This window comes from Melanerpes formicivorus, unplaced genomic scaffold (assembly GCF_026170545.1).
Source record: "Melanerpes formicivorus ecotype bairdi unplaced genomic scaffold, bMelFor1.0.p_v2 SCAF_49, whole genome shotgun sequence".
NCBI lineage: Eukaryota > Metazoa > Chordata > Aves > Piciformes > Picidae > Melanerpes > Melanerpes formicivorus.
Window position 1 is genome coordinate 3,942,466 of NW_027142401.1, and position 24,187 is coordinate 3,966,652.

Consider the following 24,187-nt stretch of genomic DNA (forward strand, 5'->3'; position numbering starts at 1 on the left):
AGAGAAGAAGAAGAGAAGAGAAGAGAAGAGAAGAGAAGAGAAGAGAAGAGAAGAGAAGAGAAGAGAAAGAGAAGAGAAGAGAGTGAAGAGAAGAGAAGAGAAAGAGAGAAGAGAAGAGAAGAGAAGAGAAGAGTAAGAGAAGAGAAGAGAAGAGAAGAGAAGAGAGAGAGAAGAGAGAGAGAAGAGAAGAGGAGAGAAGAGAAGAGAAGAGAAGAGAAGAGAAGAGAAGAGAAGAGAAGAGAAGAGGAGAAGAGACTGGAAAAGACCTCCAAGATCACCGAGTCCAACATATCATCCAACACCATCTAATCAATTAAACCATGGCACCAAGCACACCCATCCAGTCTCTTTCCTAAACACCTCCAGTGATGGTGACTCCACCACCTCCCTGGGCAGCACATTCCAATGGCCAATCTCTCTTTCTGTGAAGAACTTCTTCCTAACATCCAGCCTATACCTCCCCTGGCACAGCTTGAGACTGTGTCCTCTTGTTCTGTTGGTGGTTACCTGGCAGAAGAGACCAACCCCTACCTGGCTACAACCTCCCTTCAGGTAGTTGTAGACAGCAATAAGGTCTCCTCTGAGCCTCTTCCTCTCCAGACTAAGCAACCCCCAACTCTCTCAGCCTCTCCTTATAGGGCTTGTGCTCCCACACCTCTCCCCAGCTTTGTTGCCCTTCTCTGGACATGTTCCAGATTTTAAGGAGATGTGTTTCAAAGGATGAAAATAATTGGTGTCAGTAAAGCCTGGATACCTTATTACATACTGAGGCTTCTGGGTGGTTTGGGGTTTTTTTTGGACAACAGAGTTTAGAGATGAACTGCTTCACACTTTTTTAGGGCAGAAAGTTTTAAACATTTTCAGTATTGTTTTCAGATTCTTCCTTTCAGAAAGCCAGACCCCCTTCAGTGCCAAGAGCTGAACTGGCAAAGGCCCCAGCAAGGGAAAGAGGGGAACAGTATTCTTTAGAACAGTGAGAAACCTCACAATGTGATTTGCAGAACTGATGTCTTACAGTGTAGTAAGGCAATAACTGAAGACCTGCCCGCAGAAGAATGTGTTCTGATGGTACTGGTATGGTTTGGCAACCCCTGTTCTTGGGGAGGAGGCAGCATTTGTGCAAGGATGGCACACCAAGGCTAGCACACCTTGCCACTAACCCCACCTCCCCTTCCCATCTCTCTGCTATGGGTTTTGACCTCTCCTTCCAAGCACTGACAAGAAACCAGCATGTGGGTTTGCTTCAGCTCCTTCAAAAGTGCTAAGTCCAGAGCCTTAAACCCACTTTCACAGGGTGGGGGTTAGTGTCACGCAGAAGCAGCTGAGGCATCAGCACCTATGCTGCTCTTCTGCCTGCTGTGCAGGCAGCAAATGCTGGTAGAGCAGTGGTGTTTTGGTGTGGTGTCTCTGACTACAACAATGAGACCTGCCAGAGCTTCCTTGTCAGCACCCTTAATATTAAGTTATACTGAAAGCAGGCATGAGGGCAAAGGTATGTGTCATGGCTTGAGCTGATCTAACAGCTTGTTCAGCACTTTTCCCCCCACACCTCTCTTTGCACTTGCTTTGGCACACTTTGGACTTCTCCATGACTGATCCCATTTGCTAAGATGACAGAAAAGGACTCTTGAAAAAAACAACTGAAAAGGAGTCGTTGTCTGCAAGGTCATGGAGCTGAGTTGTCTCAGGTCAGCTCCTGTGAGAAACACCAGAAGGATGGCAGCCGTTGGCAGTGACCCCTTTGGGTAGGAGTGACTGAATTTATGTCTCAGCTTTCTTTCCTTCACTGCCACAGACATCTGGTCTGCGCTAGGGTTCAGAGTTGGTTGACACACAACCGAACTGCAGGCTAGGCTTTGACTCAGCTTGACATCAGCAAAAGATTGCCTTGTTTGTAGTAGGCTGCAAATATGCCTTAACTAATGCACCAGTAAGTATCTTCCAAATCATACCCCAGGGAAAAAACAGCTCTGCAAATGTTGTTAGTGCCAAGGGAGCTCAGCTAGCAGCAGTGACGACAGAGTGTTTTCATAAAGTTTTTCTAAAGCTTCCTAGGTGTAACTATGGCCCTCTGGGAGTGAGGTTCCCAGCTTCCTGATGAGGTTAAGTGCCCTTCCCCCCCACATCTTGTTCCAGCAGTCTCTTCAGATATGCCATACTAAACTTGCAGCTTTTACTGGCCTGGTGTGCATCTTCTCTGCCTATCTGTGACATTCTGAGAGCTGTTTGAAAAGCAGTGAGGTGCTCAGAACTGATGTGCAGGGAGTAAACAAGTGAGCAGTCAAAGTTGCACAGTAAATGCAGTTAATGCACAAGCTGGCAATTCAGCAACTGGCCATTAATTTTATGGCTCTCAACTATTGCATTATAAAGAGCTTGGAAGTAAGTGTGGCTATGAGAAACAAAAAAGGCAACTATTGAGATTTTCATTATGCAAACAGAGAAGTTCAATGTGGTAGGTAAATACCACAATCAAGGGAAAGCAGTCAATTTTACTAGGGTAATGCTTTAATATAACAAGGCTCAATGGTTTTTAAATTGCTAACATCATTTTAGGAATCTGTAGAGACATCCATATACATATTTACAAATTTTAGAGAGGTTTTTGTCTTACCTTTGTGATTTGGACTGCTGAGAAATACATCTAGGGCAAATATTTACATTTTATAGAATCATAGAACTGTTAGGCTTGGAAGGGACCTCAAGGATCATCCAGTTCCAACCCCCCCTGCTATGGGCAAGGACACCTCACACTAGAGCAGGTTGTTCACACCCACATCCAGCTTGGCTTTAAAAACCTCCAGGGATGGGGCTTCCACCACCTCCCTGGGCAACCTGTTCCAGTGTCTCACCACCCTCGTGGGGAAGAACTTCTTCCTAACATCCGATCTGAATCTCCCCACTTCTAGTTTTGCTCCATTCCTCCCAGTCCTATCACTCCCTGACACCCTGCAAAGTCCCTCCCCAGCTTTCTTGAAGGCCCCCTTAAGATACTGGAAGGCTACAATAAGGTCTCCTCAGAGCCTTCTCTTCTGCAGACTGAACAGCCCCAACTCCCTCAGTCTGTCTCCGTAGAAGAGGAGCTCCAGCCCTCTGCTCATCCTTGTGGCTCTTCTCTGGACACATTCCAGCAGGTCCAGATCCTTCCTGTAATAGGGGCTCCAGAACACAGTAGTTCAGGTGGGGTCTACCCAGAGTGGAGTAGAGGGGGAGAATCACCTCCCTTGACCTGCTGAAATGAAAAAGAAAATTACCATAAATAACATTATGATTACCCTAAAGCTTATTTCTTTTTTAAACAGGCACCAATCTCCAGAAACCATATCCTTTGCTACCAAGTGTATCTCAGTGCTTCTGGGATTACACAGCAAATACTGACAACAGAAAAGTAAATCAGCCCCAAACGCTGCAATAAACGCTGTAATAAAGTACAGAATCCAGGAAGGCAACAATCCAGAGGGGATTGGACGTGGCACTTGGTGCCATGGTCTAGTCACGAGGTCTGTGGTGACTTGATGATCTTTGAGGTCTCTTCCAACCTTGGTGATACTGTGATATATATATTGTTTAAAGAAAACTCTTTACCTCTCTACTTCCAAGCTGATTCCAAATTATTTCTTGGTGGATTTGCTCCTTCCCTTTCCTTTTTTTTTCCCCCTCTCTGTTGGGAGGGAGGAGGGGGGAGCGGGGGAGAGATTCTCAGCCTTGCCCTCATCTGAGCTCTTATCTCCCAGTTAAGGCTCAAACCACCACATATAGCAATATCATTATTCTGACCAAAAGAAATATCTCATGATGCATGTTTTGTATAGCCAGGCCATAAATAATGTGGTGCCTCTCCCTACTTAAATGCTCATCATAAATAATGTGGTACCTCTGCCTACTTACAGAATAGAATAGAATAGAATAGAATAGAATAGAATAGAATAGAATAGAATAGAATAGAATAGAATAGAATAGACCAGACCAGGTTGGAAGACACCTTCAAGATCATCGCGTCCAACCCATCAACCAATCCAACCCACCTAAATAACTAAACCATGGCACCAAGCACCCCATCAAGTCTCCTCCTGGACACCTCCAATGATGGTGACTCCACTACCTCCCCAGGCAGCCCATTCCAATGGGCAATCACTCTCTCTGTATAGAATTTCTTCCTAACATCCAGCCTAAACCTCCCCTGGTGCAGCCTGAGACTGTGTCCTCTTGTTCTGGTGCCTGCTTGGGAGAAGAGACAATCATCCACCTGTCTACAACCTCCCTTCAGGTAGTTGTAGAGAGCAATAAGGTCACCCCTGAATCTCCTCCTCTCCAGGCTAAGCAACCCCAGCTCCCTCAGCCTCTCCTCATAGGGCTTGTGTTCCAAACCCCTCACCAACTTTGTTGCCCTTCTCTGGACTCGTTCCAGCAAGTCAACATCCTTCCTAAACTGAGGGGCCAAATGCTTATCTGTATCATAAAGTTGGGGGGGCTTCAGTTATATTAAAGAAAATATGGCATATAGTTTGATTTTCTGGTTTTAGTTTATGAGAAAACAGAGTGGCATAAAGCTCACAATAAAATATTTGGGATTTGGGTTTCTGTGGTACAAAAAGAATACAAATGCAAGCTTTTTGTATATTCTGAGTTTGATGATTAGGAACAGATGTTCATGGACTTGGACATCTTATTGTATATATAATTAATAGAGCTGTCCTCCTAATCATAGCATGCAGAATTGATCACTTACCATAGCTAATTAAAGCAATTTTTCCTCCTAATGCAGAACCATGGAGGTACTGTTCCCTAAATTCTCTTCTGAATGGCTTGCTAATAAAACTTGAACCGAAGATCTGTTTCCCTCTCTGAAATTAATGCTTCTAATAAAATTCATCTATTTGGTAGGATGTTTGCCAGATGTTATTCTGAGCAACTATTGCCTGAGTAAAATGTGGAATACATGTTCATGCCAAGTTATAAAATTAACAGCTTCCACAGATAAATAGTTGTAGTGCCAGCCTTAAAACAACACTGCAGTCAGATTGTCCTGTGCATGGTTTCAAATGCCTTCATAGCAGGACATATGCTTTGGTCTATTTAAAATATGACTTGCCCTGGGTTTTGGTAAATAAATTTTAATTGAGATCCTGACACTCATCATTCCAAGGATCTTGGTGGTAGCTACCTCTTGTTCACACATTTGATTTGCTGATAAGCTGCATCAAGAGTTGACAGCAAGTTATCCAGCCACATAATAACAACAAAAATCAGTGTGTGTGGTGGGTTGAAATTACCTCCAAAAGAAAATCGTTAGACCAGCTCAGATGAAAGCAAATGAAACTATATTTACAAGCTAAATACAGAATGCAATGAATATGTACAAAAGATACAATATCTACATATATGCACTATTTAGAAATAACACAGCAACCCCCCTGGACAAAACCAGGGGGCTAAAAACAGCTTCCCCCTCCCTGCTCCCTTCCTCCATCGTATTCAAGGTAAAAGAGAGAATTACATGTTCAGGGACACCTCACACTAGATCAGGTTGCTCAGAGCCACATTCAGCCTGGCTTTAAAAACCTCCAGGGATGAGGCTTCCACCACCTCACTCTTCCAGTGTCTCACTATTCTCATGGTGAAGAACTTCTTCCTCACATCCAATCTGAACCTACCCATTTCTAGTTTTTCTCCATTCCCCCCTAGTCCTATCATTACCCGACACCCTACAAAGTTCCTCCTCAGCTTTCTTGTAGGCCCCCTAAAGAAACTGGAAGGCCACACAAAAGTCTCCTCAGAGCCTTCTCTTCTCTAGACTGAACAGCCCCAACTCTCTCAGCCTGTCCTCATAGGAGAGGTGTTAACAGTGGCTATTGATCACACCTGCAGAGCTTTCAGCTCATGTTGAGCAAACGCTATACACTATTCCTCTTAAACCTCAATGCCCTTGTCCTGGTGTTCCAATAAGGTGGGCATTGGCTTTGCCACCTCTGAGACAGGGCTCTGACCAAATGACACTGCCTTTCACAAACCACATGCAGCTCAGCAAAAAGCCCACCACTTGCCATTAAAATTTGCCTTTTCAAACATAACTTTGCTGACTCCAGCTAGCCAGAGGTATTTCCCACCCCACCCCCTCAGAGAACCCTTCAGATAGCAATGCAAAAATGAAAACCCAAGCCTTCATGTAGTGTGTAAAAAAGGAGATTCCTAAAGGAACTTTAAGTGTTGTAGACAGAAAATAATACTGTGAATTACTCTTGATTATTTCTTTTATTGTGGTTTACAGTGTTCTATGGGGAAAATGGAAAGGAATCTGTGTGTTGCAGGCCCAATATAGTGACTGAAATGACAGATAAGGAGGTTTAATAGGGAAAGACCTTGTGCAACAACTGTCTTAGCTAATCAGTTATAAAAGCAGAAGCAGTATTATAACCAAATGAGGTCACCATCCATTTAGAATGCTGATTAAACTAAAAGTAAATTGTATCATTCCTATATATTTAAAGCACTCATTTGGTAGGCAAGACAGTGTTTGTACAGCTCACATTGTGGCCAGAGCAAGGTTCCAGTTACTCCTAATTCACTGTCACAGCGGATTAATTGACCTGAATTCATGTTTTCCATCATTTGTCCACAGAGGCTGGTGTTAAATTCTGTCTTTCACTGTCTGAGTATGAAATGTAAGCATGTCAGGATGCTGCTATGTCCAAATAAAACATGGTGACCATAATGTGCTTTTCAAATGAGGGACATCTTCTCCCATAACCCTTCCTATTTTTTATGAGAGATCTTTAGTGCTGCCTTTCCTGCACAGAAATTGCAGTAATTAGGCTCAGTTCAAAATGTCATTCTTCCTTAATAAACAGATCAATCTCACTTTGCAGTTCCTTCATTGCCTTTCTGGGGATTTACAAGTCTGAGGGCAAGTAGCTATTTACTGTTAAAACCCCAGGGAGGGTTCAATAGCAACCTCCAGGGAAGTCAAGCCTGCAAAACACAGAGCAATGATGCCTCTGGGAATGTGGGTGCCCAAACCAGATGGATGCAGCTAGAATCATCACAGTATCACAGTACATTAAAGGTTGGAAGTGACCTCAAGAGATCATCGAGTCCACCCTCCCTGCCAAAGCAGGATCACCTATGATAGTGAGCATCCAGGTGGGTTTTAAAAGTCTCCAGAGAAGGAGACTCCACAACCTCTCTGGACAGCCTGTTCCAGTGCTCCCTCACCCTCACTGTAAAGAAGTTTCTCCTCATGTGGAGGTGAAATCTTCTATGTTCAACCTTGTACCTGTTGTCCCTTGTCTTATTAGTACACACCACTGAAAAGAGCTTGGCCCCCTCCACTTGATACCCACCCCTCAGATATTTATAGACATTGATAAGATCCCCTCTCAATCTTTTCTTCTCAAGACTGAACAGTCCCAGATCTCTCAGTCTCTCTTCATAGGGGAGATGCTCAAGTCCCCTAATCATCCTTGTGGCTCTCCATTGGATTCTCTCCAGCAGGTCTCTGTCTCTCTTGAACTGAGGAGCCAAACTGGACACAGTATTCCAGGTGTGGTCTCACCAGGGCAGAGTAGAGGGGTAGAACCACCCCCCTAGACCTGCTGGACATGCTTTTCTTGATGCACCCCAGGACACCATTGGCTTTCTTGGCCACAAGGGCACATTGCTGTCCCATGGAGAACTTGCTATTCACTAGGACTCTTCAGAGAAGACTTACCCTGACTTTAGTTAATTTGAACAGATAGCAGGTGCTTGCCATATCCACAGACTGGAGTAGTTAAGCACATGCTCAAAGTTCTATGGCCACACTAAGTGAGCTGCTGCCTGCTTCATTCTTTAGCAATTTTCAGAGAAAAATATCCTTTTTTTTTGGAAGGTATATGGAAGGAAGAAAAAAACCACTCCAAGGACACCCATGACTAAACTTGTCTCCCCATTGTGTGGTGGTGAATGGAAACTTCATCTGAGCTCTTATCTCTACTGCTGTTCTCTGAATGATCTGACCTGAATATGGAAAAAAACAAAAGGGCAAGCCAACAATCAGCCATCAAATTGTTCCTTTTCTCTCTTCCCCTAAGGAAGAAAAACTTGTTTTATGTTTTGCAAACAAAGATTATAGCAAACTATCACACCCTCCCTTAACTAGGAATTATTGTGTGATTATTCCTTCTGGTGCAGGGGTGAGGGATCACCCCAAGAGATCTGTGCCCCACTGCGTTGTAATTTGAGAGGCTGATTACAGTGGGGCTTTTAGGCTTGCTCTAGGGATGAGTCTATCCTGGGGACCCAGGAGCCTATCCTTAAGGCCATGTTGTATCCCAGGAGCTGCTCTGCCTTTCAAATGTTAAGAACAAACTGCCTGGTGAAAAGCCCATTGAAATCTGCCACAAGACCTCAGTAAAGTCTCAGGAAAAACACGAGTATTTCTTCTGGCACAGTTATTCCTTTTCTAGAGGCCAAAATCTCAATAGAATCATCGAATGGCAGGGGTTGGAAAGGACCCTGCTGCCAGAGCAGGATCACTTAGGGCAGGCCACACAGGAACACATCCAGGCAGGTTTTGAAAAGTCTCCAGAGAAGGAAGCTCCACAACCTCTCTGGGCAGCCTGCTCCAGTGCTCTGTCACTCTCACAGTAAGAAAATTTTCCTCAGGTTGAGGTGGAACTTCTTATGTTCCAGTTTGTATCTGTTGCCCCTCATTCTATCACAGAGTACCCCTGAAAGGAGACTGGCCTCTCTTCTTCATACCCACCCTTCAGATATTTGCAAACATTAATCAGATCCTCTCTCAGTCTTCTCTTCCCCAGACTAAACAGCTCCAGGTCTCTCAGCCTTTCCTCATAAGACAGATGTTCCAGGCTCTTATACTTGCAGCCCTCCATTGGACTCCCTCTAGTATTTTCCTGTCTCTTTTGAACTGGGGAGCCCAACATTGGACACAGCATTCCAGGTAGGCAAGAGTAAAAGGGGAGAAGAACCTCCCTCCATCTGCTGGACACGCTCTTCTTAATGCACCCCAGGATCCCATTGGCTTTCTTGTCCATGAGGGCACATTGCTGCCCCATGGATAACTTACTGTCCACCAGCACTCCAGTCCCTTCTCCACTGAGCTCCTTTTCAGCAGGTCAGCCTCTAATCTGTACTGGTACATGGTGTTCTTTCTTCCCAAGTACAGGACTCTACCCTTATCCTTCCTGAACTTCATTAAGTTCCCTTCTGCCCAGCTTTTCAGTCTGTCCAGGTCTTATTGAATAGCAGCACAACCTTCTGGTTTATCAGACAATCCTCCCACTTTCATATCATCAGCACACTTGCTGAGGGTACACTCTACTCCTTCACCCAGGTGGTTAATGAAGATGTTGAATGAGACTAGACCCAGTACTGACCCCCAGGGAACACCACTAGCTACAGGTCTCCAACTGGACTCTGTGCTGCTGTTCATGACCATCTGTGCTCTATTATTTAGCCAGTTCTCAATCCATCTCTCTGTCCACTTCTCTAACCCAAAGTTCCTGAGCTTACCTGTGAGGATGTCATGACAGACAGTGTCAAAACCTTGCTAAAGTCAAGGTAGACAATATCCACTGCTCTCCCTGCATCTACCCATTCAGTCATCCCATCAGAGAAGGCTATCAGATGAGTTAAACAGGATTTCCCCTGGTAAATCCATGCTGGCTACTCCTCTACTCCTGATAACCTTTTTTTTCCCCATGTACTTAGAGATGACCTCCAGAATGAGCTGCTCCATCACCTTTCCAGGGATAGAGTTGACACTGACTCTTCTGTAGTATCCTGGAACTTTCTTCTTGTCCTTTTTGAAGACTGGAGTGGCATTGGCTTTCCAGTTCACAGGATCACCAAGGTTGGAAGAGACCTCAAAGATCATCAATTCCAACCTGTCACCACAGACCTCATGACTAAATCATGGCACCAAGTGCCACGTCCAATCCCCTCTTGAACACCTCCAGGGATGGTGACTCCACCACCTGGGCAGTCCATTCCAATGGCTAACAATTCTCTGTGAAGAACTTTCTCCTCACCTCGAGCCTAAACTTCCCCTGGTGCAGCCTGAGACTGTGTCCTCTTGTTCTGGTGCTGGTTGCCTGGGAGAAGAGACCAACCCCCTCCTGGCTACAACCTCTCTTCAGGTAGTTGTAGACAGCAATAAGGTCTCCCTTGAGCCTCCTCTTCTCCAGGCTAAACAACCCCAGCTCCCTCAGCCTCTCCTCATAGGGCTTGTGCTCGAGGCCTCTCACCAGCCTCGTTGCCCTTCTCTGGACACATTCAAGTGTCTCAAGTTCTCAGCCACCTCTCCTGTTCTCCACAGTCTTTCAGAAATGATGGAGAGTGGTAGAGCAACAACACAAGCCAGCTCCCTCAGCACTCGTGGGTGCATCCCACACCCACAGATTTGTGCATTTACATGTACTGACCACAGGGCAGATTCATTCCTGTTCATCTTTTCCTTGATGTTTCTGCTAGTAGCTCTTATGTCTTTTCCTTGAAATACAGGAAAGATAAATCAACCTTTTTAAAGATTATCTTCTAAGCAAGCTGCTGTTTTAGGAGCAAGCTGTCTGAGAGTTATGTGCATTATTAAATGTGACCAGGGGTAGTTACAGCATCAATGATAAGGACAGGCTGACTGTACAGGGAAAAGTGGATTATTCCATTCATGTCTCCTACCAACAGCAGGCATTTTACTGCAGACAAAAGTGAATTTATACACTAAGTAGCAAAGAACATAGATAAGATCAGGGTCTCTGTGTGCATCTATATTTAGATGCATAAAAGCTATACTACATAATATTATGTGCTTTGGGATCCATAGTGATTTTCAAAAGGTCTTAAAGATCAGGGAAAATAAGTTTGCTTTGCAGGGTCATGGTTGAGAAAGGGATGCAATCACAACCTAGCTGCTTGTCTAAGCACAGGAATTACGCTGTGCTCTAGTAGAGCCTTGTGCACCATGCCCATTTCAACCTGAAGCTGTTGCTAATTTAGCAAACTCCTTTCTAGCAGTGTAAACTCCTCCCAGTGGGCCACATCAGAGCAGTTCAAATGGTGATTTAAATTAGAATAGAATTAACCAGGTTGGAAAACACCTTCAAGATCATTGAGTCCAACTGATCACCCAACATTATCTAATCAATTAAACCATGGCACCAAGTACCCCATCCAGTCTCTTCCTAAACACCTCCAGTGATGATGACTCCACTACCTCCCTGCGCAGCCCATTCCAATGGGCAATCTTTCTTTCTGTGAAGAACTTCTTCCTAACATCCAGCCTAAACCTCCCCTGGCACAGCTTGAAACTGTGTCCTCTTGTTCTGGTGCTGGTTGCCTGGGAGAAGAGACCTACCCCCACCTGGCTACAACCTCCCTTCAGGTAGTTGTAGACAGCAATAAGGCCTCCTCTGAGCTTCCTCTTCTCCAGGCTAAGCAACCCCAGCTCCCTCAGTCTCTCCTCATAGGGCTTGTGCTCCAAACCCCTCCCCAGCTTTGTTGCCTTTCTCTGGACATGTTCCAACAAGTCAACATCCTTCCTAAAGTGAGGGGCCCAGAACTGGACACAGGACTCAAGATGTGGCCTAACCAGCGCAGTGTACAGGGGCAGAATGACCTCCCTGCTCCTGCTGGCAACACTATTCCTGATGCAGGCCAGGATGCCATTGGTCTTCTTGACCACCTGGGCACACTGCAGGCTCGTGTTCAGCCTACCATCAACCAGTACCCAAGGTCCCTCTCTGCCTGGCTGCTCTCCAGCCACTCTGACCCCAGCCTGTAGCTCTGCATGGGGTTGCTGTGGCCAATGTGCAGAACCCGGCACTTGGATGTGTTCAATCTCATGCCATTGGACTCTGCCCATCTGTCCAGCCTGTCGAGGTCCCTCTGCAGAGCTCTCCTACCCTGTAATAAATCAACTCCTGCCCCCAGCTTGGTGTCATCTGCAAATTTACTGATGATGAACTCAATGCCCTCATCCAGATCATCAATAAAGAGATTGAACAGGATGGGGCCCAGCACTGATCACTAGGGAGCACCAGGGATACGGCTATGTGAATGCAGGTCTTCTCACATTCAACAGTCAAGTATCTTGTAAACTTTTTGGATGCTGCTGTCCATAATTCAAAGTCACAATGATATTAAAAAGGTATTTCTACAACCAAGTGCTGCACTCCCATTTCCATTCCCTGCTAATGAACATTAACTACGTGGTCAGTAAGGTGCAGAGACGAAGCAGTGGATTGTTTTGGACACAGAGGAAAAGAACAAGTACAATGAATTGCCTGAAAGCCCAGCACTGGTCCAGGTCCAACACTAACATTCAGCTGGAGCCCAAAACCTCACTTAGATGCCTGGATTTTTATTACTCCACAAGAAACAAAATTCAGCTAAACACTAACCTCTGACAAATTCCTGAACCTTGAATTCTAAGTAATGTTTACTGTACTTAAATTCTGAAGTAACAACTCTGTCCCTTACCTTCCCAGCCAATGAAAACAGGTAGGAGTGAGAAAATGGGGATCCTGTTTTTCCTCCAGGTCATTCACATGCTTCCAAATCACAGAATGTTAGGGGCTGGAAGGGACCTCCAGAGGTCATTGAGTCCAACCTCTTTGCCAAAGCAGGGTCACCTAGGGCAGACCTCACAGGAACACATCTGGGTGGGTTTTGAATCATCTTCCATTTCCTCTCTACCAAGCTTTTTCTGAGTCTACACTGGCTAAAAAAAACCCCAAGCACACACACACACACACAAAACCAAACAAAACTAAAACAAAACCAAAAACCAGACACCCAACACCCACCCCCATCCCAAACCACCAAAGTAGTTTCCTGAAAATGGATCATAAGGTTCCTCAAACTGACTAAAATATTTCTTTTAAACATTTGAGTAATTGCCAGTGAGTGGCCTTTATGTCCTAACATAATCCCAAAAGGCAGCTTTACTACTGCCAAAAGCACGGGCTGAATGCAAGAGCAAGAGACAGTGCATGGGGGTGGCAGCACTCTCACTCCAGCAGCATGGCACACACTAGTTTCTGATCTTTTTAGAGCAGGCAATTCAATCCAACAACAAAACTTATTTACAGAATCACAGAATCAACCAGGTTGGAGAAGATCTTTGAGATCAAGTCCAACCTATCACCCAACACCCTCTAATCAACTAAACCATGGCACCAAGTGCCTCATCCAGTGTCATCTTAAACACTTCCAGTGATGGTCATAGAATCAATAAGGTTGGAAAAGACCTCAAAGATCATCAAGTTCAACCTGTCACCCAACAACTCATGACTAAATAAACCATGGCACCAAGTGCCACGTTCAATCCCCTCTTGGACAGCTCCAGGGATGGTGACCCCACCACCTCCCTGGGCAGCCCATTCCAATGGCCAACAACTCTTTCTGTGAAGAACTCTCTAAGATCAAGCCTAGACTTCCCCCTGCTCAGCTTAAGACTGTGACCTCTTGCTGATTGCCTGGGAGAAGAGACCAACCCCCACCTGGTTACAACCTCCCTTCAGGTAGTTGTAGACAGCAGTAAGATCTCCCATGAGCATCCTCTTCTCCAGGCTAAACAACCCCAGATCCCTCAGTCTCTCCTTACAGGGCTTGTGCTCCAGACCTCTCACCAGCTCTGCTGCCCTTCAAGCAATTTAAACCATATGAAGTGTATTACACAGTCCTGGTATGACAGAACGAGTTTACTGTAATGTAGAAAGGCAGAGGAGTAAATGACAGGATAGGTGTGCACAAAACGTGCTGAGTGGTTATGTTATGGGAATGAATGTTGTGATTGTGCTGGTTTGGCACCAGACAGAATATGGACCACATGTCCTCTGAACTGGAAGTTAAATGAAAATAATATTTACAAAAGTAGATTAAACACAAAGGTAAACTAAATATAGAAAGCCATAAACATATATATACATATACATACCTGTAATCCAACAAAGCAAACAGCCCAGAGGCCTGCTGGGAGCTAACAAAGTATTCTCTCTCTTCCCTCCCCACCACTGTTTCTTACCATAACCCAAACAGAAACAAACAAGCCAAGCAAGCAAGGTCAGAAGAAAGAGACAGGGGGGAAAGGAGCAAGAACCAAGTGAAGAAGCAGCTGTGCTTCAGATTACATAGATATTTTGCAGAGCAATGGAACATGAGCCTGCAGTGTGCCCAGGCAGCCAAGAGGGCCAATGGCATCCTGGCCTACATCAGGAACAGTGTGGCCAGCAGGAGCAGGGAGGTCATTCTGCCCCTGTACACTGCACTGGTTAGGCCACACCTCGAGTACTGTGTCCAATTCTGGGCCCCTCAGTTTAGGAAGGAGGTTGACTTGCTGGAGCGTGTCCAGAGAAGGGCAACAAAGTTGGTGAGGGGCTTGGAACACAAGCCCTATGAGGAGGGACTGAGGGAGCTGGGGTTGCTTAGCCTGGAGAAGAGGAGACTCAGGAGTGACCTTATTGCTGCCTACAATTACCTGAAGGGAGGTTGTAGACAGGCAGAGGTTGGTCTCTTCTCCCAGGCAACCAGTACCAGAGCAAGAGAACACAGTCTCAGGCTGCACCAGGGGAGGTTTAGGCTGGAGGTTAGGAGGAAGTTTTACACAGAGAGAGTGATTGCCCATTGGAATGGGCTGCCCAGGGTGGTGGTGGAGTCACCATCACTGGAGGTGTTCAGGAGGAGACTTGATGGGGTGCTTGGTTGCATGGTTTAGTTGGTTAGGTGGTGTTGGATGATAGGTTGGACACGATGATCTTGAAGGTCTCTTCCAACCTGTTCTGCTCTATTCTATTCTATTCTATTCTATTCTATTCTATTCTATTCTATTCTATTCTATTCTATTCTATTCCATTCCATTCCATTCCATTCCATTCCATTCCATTCACGTATCTCTTATGTTCTGTTCAGCTCCTAGGGGGCTGTCCATCCCCCTGGACTCTCCTGAATTCCCTGGAAAACTCTTATTTACTATAGGACACTAGGGCATTAGCCCTAAAACTGTAGCAGTGATACACAAGTGTGATACACACATATAGGCATCTGAGGCAAAAGACAGCCAGAACAGCTTACAGAAATTAAAGGATGTTGTTATGTGGGTGTGACCTAGAACAGGATTTTCCTTTCCTTCTGCTACAAACTCAGTCACAGATGTGTAAACTTGAAGTGTGTAAACTTGATATGTGTATCAGAAACACTTTTGTTGTTCAGACACAGACCTGAGTAGTGGGCTGTGCCATGCAGGTTTCAGGTTATGCTCTGCCTATCTTGCCATGTGATAGAAGAAGAGTGCACAATGGCACTACTTATTTAGGTGATGGGAAGCAGCAGCAGCAGCTACACTGTAATGTTACAGCGCTTGCTAGGGCCACTCAGGGTCTGCTCTGGTCTCCCAGTGCAAACACAGGGTGATGAGTCACCTCTGGGGAGGCAGAAGAGGGGAGGGAGCCAAAAGACCTTGCTTGGCAGAAGCCAATAAAAACCTCAGTGGAGGCAGCTACACTCAGTCCAGTGGCTTATAGCTATAGGAAGCTGTTGACACTCATGTATTTAGAGGCAGTATTTTACAGGACAGAGGAAGAAAGTGAATGTGGCAAGGAATATTACTCCACCAGCCTTTCTCAGAAAGTTGTGAAATATATTGGCTGCATATTTTCCCAGCTTGCATCCTGCCACTTAAGGACTGCTCTTGAAAGCTATTCCCTTTAGGATTCTGGCTGGAATAACTTAATATCTTCCCTTAAATCCTCTTCTTACCCTTTCCTATCCCTTTATTTCTGCATTTCCAGGAGAAGTTTGACAAGCTGCTGATCTTGCATAGTAAGGGGGAAAAAATACTCAGCACCCAAGGCTTTAAATACAGTGTTAGCCTCAAGATTCTAAGGTTTAAGCAGATGGGGTTTAAGTTGGGAAATGCAAGAATTAGAAACAGTTACCTGCTTTGGTTTTTTAGTTCACCTGTGACCTCAAGGAGCAAATTTCTGCAATATCTTTCCACATTTCTGGGAAATTTCTGGTAAATATTTCAGCTGCAAGGAAGTAGAGAGTGGTGAGTGTCTGCTTTGTGTGCTTATGTCCAGGGGCCAAGAAAATACCAGTAAGAACCAGGAAATCCTACAGTGGTGGCTGTGGCAAGTTAGGGTGATACACCTGGGAAAGCAACCCTTGAGATTAATCTTATTATCATGGACTTTCCTGAAGCACCTAATGCTAACACAAGGAAAATGGTAATTAACTGGACATCAGCTTCAATCTAGTAAGGTCATTCTTCTGGGAACAGCAAAGAAGTACTGAAAGACATGCAGCTGCATGCAATCCAGGACAATGAAACACAAGGCAGAACCGCTGGAAACAATAGTAGGGAATATGCTGACAACCACAGGAAACATAACCCCAGAGCTACAGTTCTGAAGGCATGCAAGCCATTGCCACCTGCCCATAAGTACATCACACTCCATCAAGTCACCTCTTCCTCCCATGGAGCTCTCAATTGACTTCATCACAGCCACAATAGCTTGTTAATAAAGTTCAAGTGTTTTGTAAATCAATGTCCCTTTATTGCAAGTGATAACCATAACAATAGACAGGAGATGAACGGTAGAGACAGTAGAGATGAGCACTGGGGTACAGCCTTACAATCACTCAGGCAAGGAAATACTTTATCATGATCATCTGCTCTTAAGTCAGTAGTGCATTCCCCATCCCCACCCAAAATGGCAGTACACCCACAGGGTGGAAGAGAACTCACCAAAAACCAAAGGAGATGTAGTCCAGTGTTATTTTCATGTTGAGCTGAAGCCATATTATGAAACACTTCAATTTTCTGTTGGCTTTCCACAGATCTACTCCACACCCTCTGTGGCTGCTTGCCACCTGTTGTCTCCTTTAGCAGGAAAAGAGCACTACATTTCATCATCCTGGAAAAGACAAGACAGGCTGGGACAGCTAGTATCCTGATTAGCATAATGAATATCAACTAGGTGTTTGGAAAAGGGAGAAGTCCATATTAATAGCTTTGCAAAATGTTTCCTGAATTGCCTAACACTCTTTTCCAGCCTGGGCTGACAGCACTGATGCTTTCCCAGTGGGGAAACTGCTACAACATGGGAGTTAGTAGCTCACAGTCATCTTCCTGGCAGGTGATTGAAGATGGCAAAAAATAGCATCCACAGTCAATTAGGAGTTTGAAATGAGTGCATACATGGACTATAGGCACCCTGTACATTTTGTCACTGAAAACACACAGGATATGACATGCCCTGAGGTTTTTGCACTGCTGGTTCATATAACAACCAGATTCACCAAAATACATCTCTGCCCTGCAAACAACACTCACAAGCAGTTAAACTTCATTCCTCTCACATGTTCTCCACCCTTAGGCACAGGCACCTCCAGTGTCCTTCCCTTTGCAATGGGAAGATCTAACAATGGGCTTAATTACTCATTCTCCATCTATGCAAGTAATGATAGGCTCAAGAATGAGACAGCTAAGTAAATGAATAGATTAAACAAAGCAAAAATCAGTGACTGAACTTCAGGTCCCACTATTATGAGAGCAGGTATACTGCCAGGGCCACAAGAGCATCCTTGGTCCCAGGGATCTAGCTGTGGTGTTCAGGGTCCTTTTGGTTGCTATTGGAAGAGGCTGCCAGGCAGTGCTGCTGGGAGCCTCAACAAGGGCTGGCCCCCTCCTTCCCATGAGAGCTACTTTGACCCAAGCCTTTCCCATTTGCCTCCCACCTGAACACGACCTTCCCAAGGCTGGCTGATCCTGCTTACCCTCACTAGGCCTGATCCTGACCCCCCTCTGCAGGCTGACATCTCAGCCTGGCCACTTTCCAGTGCTCCCCAGCCTTCTCTGGGTCCCAGGCGGTGGCATGCTCCTGTCAAGGAGGCCCTGCCCTGCCTGGTCCCATGGACCCTCATCTCACAGCACCCTGATGCACAGCATGATCATACTGCTCATGTTTCTAATGAGCCATGGCTGCAGCAAGTAAGATTGAAGGCACTGGTTATCCATCCATGTGTGGTGCACTTCCACACAGCCATGCAGAGAGAAGAGCTGGGACATGACAGGGGGGCTCAGAACCAGCAACCCTACCAATGAGATTTTTAGGGTGAGCAAAACCAACCACCTTGTGCCTCAGTAGTTACATTTTTAGCTAACTTCTGGGTAGGTTTGGAAAGGCAGAACCATTAGTACATGACATGCTGATACAGGTATATCTGATGCCACCACGCACAACAGCAGCCAGACCATGACTGGAATAGTATAGCCCAGTGTCCATACTTCAAAAGAAAATGTAAGAAAGGTTGAAAGGCTCCTAAAGATAATGGTGGGAATGGCAGAAAACCTGCTTTACAGGGAGCCTGAGGAGGCTGCTTTACTTCACAGGGACAGAAGTCTTTCATGCAGTGTACAAATATACAATGGCTAAAAGCCAAAGCTTCAATTTCAGATTAGCAATAAGGGCCACAGCAAGGGGAATAACTAACCAAATGCAGCAACCAGTTTTCCTCCATTGGAGGCACATGAACCAGCATTAGAGACTTTCCAGTGTGCTCTGTCTTGTCCTAAGCTAGAGACTGAACTATGAATCATAGAATCATAGAATCAGTAAGGTTGGAAAAGACCTCAAAGATCATCAAGTCCAATCTGCCACCCAAGACCTCTTGACTACTAAACCATGGCACCAAGTGCCATGTGCAATCCCCTCTTGAACACCTCCAGCCATGTAGCCCTTGTTACTAGAGGTCTTACTAACTGAGCATATCATTTCATCCCTAGCTGACAAAGCATCAAAGAGGCTTATTGGCTTCTGTCTAGCCCAAAGAGTAGGCATGGTACTGGAGTTACAATAAAAGCACCACTGAATGAAGCACCACTGTGAATGTTCAGTGGTTTCTCCTACACCTGTGGACAGAGAAGATAGCTCCAATGGGCTGATCCAGATGTCCATCTTAAGTATTGGGTTTTGGGGGCTTTTGTTGGGGTTTTTTTGGTTGGTTGGTCTTTTGTCTGTTTGGGAGGGTTGTTTGGGTTTTTTGTTTGTGTGTTGTGGAGTTTTTTTAGGACTAAATATCTTTTACCAAACTGGGGTAAAGATGTTAGAAAGTACAATGCCCTTGATCCTAGTTTAAGGAAGAAAACAGAAGAGAAAAGCAATGGAAGAGGATCCTTCTCCTTTGCTCAGTGCTGATGAGACCACACCCCAAGTTCTGCCTCCAGTTTTGGGCTCCCCAGTACAAGAAAGGCTTGGGCACACTGGAGACAGAATGGGGACTGGAACATCTCCTGTGAGAAAAGGCTGAGAGAGCTGAGGCTGTTTACCCTGAAGTAGATCTCATTAATGTACAAAAATACCAGGGTGGAGAGTGCAAAGATGACAAAGCCAGGCTCTTTCTGGTAACACCCAGCACCATAGAAAGTCGACACAAACTGAAACACAGAAGTGCTCAGCTGAGTTTTGCTGATAGAAGATTAACTCTTGCGAAGTGGCAAGTACCTGCTCCTCTGGTAAGCCAGCAGAACTTTTGCCTGCCTTGAACACACCAGATCTGACCAAGTACAATTAACTCAATAAAACTTTGTAAAGCTGGAAGGTGTTCTAAAGAAAGGTGGGGGCAGAAGACGCCGTTATTATGACAAAGACATCTCATTAATATCACAAAACACTAATTTCTACGAGAGGGATTGGGCACTGGCACAGACTGACCTGAGAGGTTGTGGAATCTCCATATTCAAAACTCATGCAGCCCTATCCTGGGCACAGCCCTCAGTAACCCTGCTTTAGCATGGGGTTGGGCTAGATGGCCTGCAGAGGTCCCTTCCAAATTCAGCTGTTCTGTGAATCTGAGAGCAGACAAGGCTGAGTGGGTGGTGAAACACTGAAACAAACTTGTGGTAGCCTCCAACATTGCTTGTGTACATTTTTGAGAACTGTATTCTGTGACTATTGTACCTTCTATTGCAGATGTTTTTTCCTCTCTGGTCTGTAGAGCTAGACTTTGACCTGAGTTTTATCAGTAGAGTCTGAAGCCAGATTACTCCAAGGAACCTATGATCTGGTGAATCAAAGATCCGCCTTTTGATATGGTGGCATCAGGCCCTGGGGGAGAGACTGAAACAGAGCCTAGGTGAAGTGTGCAGCCAGTCCCTGGCAAACCTCTTTCTAGGGAAAAAGTACTAACACCTCAGAATGGATTAAAACATTTAATGTAGAACATAAGGCCATGTTCTAACCCTAAAAGGCTTAAGCCTTCTGTTCTGCTAAAATACCCAAAGAGTTGTTACCATTTCCTCCTTGCTTGCCAGTGTGGTTTCCTCTGTAGTAACATCTGTGACACCACAGAATTTTTCAAGGCCTGATTAGCTGTGTCAGAGGAGAATGTTGGTTTATCAGGCTGTTTGGGGAATAATGTAATTTTTATATATGTTGTGTATCTCTCTGTGTGTTTGTTAAGAAACTTGAATCTTCCTCACGTCCCCACGAATCTTGTGTGGCGGCAGCAGCAGCTCTGGAATGCAAAAATCATCCAGGGAATTGCTCATCACTATGTTTAGCACTAAAGAGCTAATAGCCTCACTATGGTGTGCTGTTTAGATGTGATGTCAAATTCAGAGTTTAGATTTGGTTTCTTTTCTGTTGAAACAGGTTAAATAGAGTTAGGGGTGCAAGTTCCATTTCTGGACTGGACCCTGGAAGCAGGATCCTAAAAGGTGCCTAACAATTTGTTTAGCAGAGCAGTAGCTTGGGTACGAAAGAAAGAGGCACTAATCCAGTTTTTCATTTCTAATTCTCTAATCACTAAAATATTATCTGACACTAGAAGAAGAAGTAGCATTAAAAAGAACCACTGGCTTTATAACAGAATCTCACAGAAATATTCAGGTTGGAAAAGACCCTCAAGATCACCAAGTCCAACCATTAATCCCACTCTCCAAGGTTCACCCCTAAACCATATCCCCAAGCACCATACCCAAATGATCTTTAAACACATCCAGGGTTGGTGACTCAAACACCTCTCTGGGCAGCCTATTCCAAGCCTGAACACTCTTGCTGTGAAAATTTTTTTCCTGAAGTCCAGTCCAAACCTACCCAGTTGCAGTCTGAGGTCATTCCCTCTTGTTCCATCACTAATTATGAAAGAGTTGGGGCTGTTCGGTCTGGAGAAGAGAAGGCTCTGAGGTGACCTAATTGTGGCCTTCCAGTATCTGAAGGGGGGCTTACAAGAAGGCTGGGGAGGGACTTCTCAGGATATCAGGTAGTGATAGGACTAGGGGGAATGGAATGAAGCTGGAGGTGGGGAGATTCAGGCTGGATGTGAGGAGGAAGTTCTTCACCATCAGAGTGGTGAAGCCCTGGAATGGGTTGTCCAGGGAGGTGGTTGAGGCCCCGTCCCTGGAGGTGTTTAAGCCCAGGCTGGATGAGGCTCTGGCCAGCCTGCTCTAGTGTGGGGTGTCCCTGCCCATGGCAGGGGGGTTGGAAATGGATGATCCTTGTGGCCCCTTCCAACCCTGACTGATACCATGATACTATCACACCTGTGAGAAGAGAGCAGCACCAGCCTCACCACAACATCCTTTCAGTACATTCACTGAATTCATCAGAAATACAGAGCTCACATGCAAATTGAATTCCCACCTCTCCAAAAGAGGCAGCTTATGTAAACTGGCTTATATAAATTTGAAAAAGTGCAAAAGATCTAGTAGAACTTGGCTGCAGTGCCCTAAAATCAAATACGTCCTCCTTTGATATAGTTTTATTAATACCTGCATCTAGAGTTTACTTGCCAACCCCCATTAACAGCCTTTCTGCCTTTGTTCAACCCTTTTTAATCTCCTGACCTATTTTCAATGGATAAGAAATTGCCTTTTGGTCACATTCCCCTATCACTGAAGTGGCTGATGATTTTGGCCAGGCTTCTGTGATGGAAGAGCACAAGATCTGTCATCTGCTGTAAATGACTACAGCTGCATCTAGACAAACTGTGAAGTAAAGGCAGATTTGGGCAATTTGTTAGGTTAAAAAACAAAAGAAGTGAAAAATAAGAAGTGATTACTATCCCTGGGACAAGCCAGCCAGCCACCACTAGGAAACTGAAAGTAAAAATAATGACTTTTAGCTGTGTTTGTGCAACCAGGGCAAAAGAGAGTTAAATTAATAATAACAAAGTTACTCACAGTGTTCTATGACCTGTGCCAGATTCCAATAATGAAAACAGTTCATCAACAAGTATTGGAAAATCCATCTGCTTTCTTTTAACCAGCCTCTGTAGACTCACCAGAATAGTCAGATGTCATGATGTGAAGATAATCTGATCGTCTGGGAGTTACAGCAAGGGGTTCCCATAACACAAGCAGCACCAATAGAACAAGAAGACACAGTCTCAAGATGTGCCAGGGGAGGTTTAGGCTGGATGTTAGGAAGAAGTTCTTCCCAGAAAGAGTGATTGGCCATTGGAATGGGCTGCCCAGGGAGGTGGTGGAGTCACCATCACTGGATGTGTTTAAAAATAGCCTGGATGAGGCACTTGGTGCCATGGTTTAGTTGATTAGATGGTGTTGGGTGATAGGTTGGACTTGATGATCTCAAAGGTCTTTTCCAACCTGGTTAATTCTATTCTATTCTAAAATTACTCCACACCCTTGCCAGAGCAGCTGATAATTTAGATGCCTTCTCTTAGGTGATCTGAGAAGGTTCACCAAGGCTGTAGTACAGAATATTGTTTTATGATCTCTCTTGCCTTCTATGTACTCAGCCTAACCTTTAAATATGCTTGTGAACACTGGTGCAAGGGGGTAGCACTTTCAACAATAGCATTGTTTCCTCTGAGCTTTAGACAGGTTCCTATCCATAACATCCTTCTCCCCGCTGTTGGCTGCTACTTGACAGCAGTCTCCTCTGGACAAAAACCAGCTCAAACAAACCACTTATATATTGAAGCCACTGAGACTAGTGGCTTTACCTTCTTGCTTTACCCCAGCTTTTTGCAGGAGAAGGGAGGGAGCAACTGCACACTCTGTTTCGAGGGAACTGCAGCGCAGTGCGCCAGTCCTCACAGCACCTGGCCTCCTGCTGCTGCTCACAACTACCAGCAATCTGTTTACAGGCCTCTCAAGGGAGCATGTCCTGAAATATTTGCCACACAAAGAGTTAGGCAGATGTTGTGGTGCTCATGGGTTTATTTGTGATTTTGCTTTTGTGAGTTACCCAGTATTATTCGGGGCAATGGAAAGTCTGCTTCTCATACACCTGCTCCATCACCATGCTCATCTCCTGCCATAGCCCCTGCAGTCTAGGGCAGTTCCTCACCATCCATCTGGACTGGGCAGTAAAAGCAGAAGCAATTTTTCTCCAATATCTGAAGTTCTGCACTGAGCACTCATTTAGGGCTAAGACATATTACTAACAACTGCAGATTTTGCAAGAGTTGAAGCAAAACCATCAATTGATTAAAACAAACCACACCCTCTTACATAATGTTTTTCCATGCTGAGGAGAATTTTTGTGCTGAGACAGTCATGAGCTTCCCACAGGCTGATTTTAAAATCCTATGTTTCTAGAGCTGCTGGTCTGTTTGGAAAAGTTGCTTGGCATGGATTCAATACTATGCCTAGAACTGAAAAATCTGTGTATGAGAAAGCCAAATTTTCCTACCTATGCTGTTTAATTTATGCTGAGAACAGTTACAGTTAAGTAAGGAAGATGAGAAGAAAATAATGTAGGCCTTCCAGTGTAATACATCTGCCTTATCATTCCTTTCTCTAAGTAGATTTAGACAGACATGGTGCAGAATGTGAATCTCTATTGACAGATAAGCAGCAGTATAATACAGAAACAGAGAAACAGAGGATCCTAGAATGGCTCAGGTTGGAAGTGACCTCGAAGATCATCTATTCCAACCTCCCCACCACAGGCAGGGACACCACCCAACTAGACTCAGCTGCTCAAGGCTTCATGCAACCTGGCCTCAAACACTCCCAGGGAGGAGGTAGTCACAGACTCCCTGGGCAGCCTATTCCAGAGTCTCAGCACCCTTGTGCTGAAGAACTTGTTCCTAAGATCCAGTCTAACATGACACAGCTTCAAACCATTCCTCCTTGTCCTGTCTCTAGACACCCTTATGAAAAGTCCCTCTGCAGCCTTCCTGTAGGATCCCTTCTGGTACTGGCAGGCAGCTCTAACAT

The 24,187-nt window shown here is 45.1% G+C and overlaps 1 long non-coding RNA gene across 1 annotated transcript; it reads right to left on the bottom strand.

Annotated features, from left to right (window-relative positions):
- Positions 1-2,519: 2,519 nt before the first annotated feature.
- Positions 2,520-16,859, bottom strand: LOC137452118 (uncharacterized). Its single transcript, XR_010989972.1, has 3 exons — positions 16,745-16,859; positions 15,933-16,025; positions 2,520-3,232 (listed from the first exon to the last, which is right to left on the bottom strand). It is a non-coding gene; the product is annotated as an uncharacterized lncRNA (long non-coding RNA).
- Positions 16,860-24,187: the final 7,328 nt, after the last annotated feature.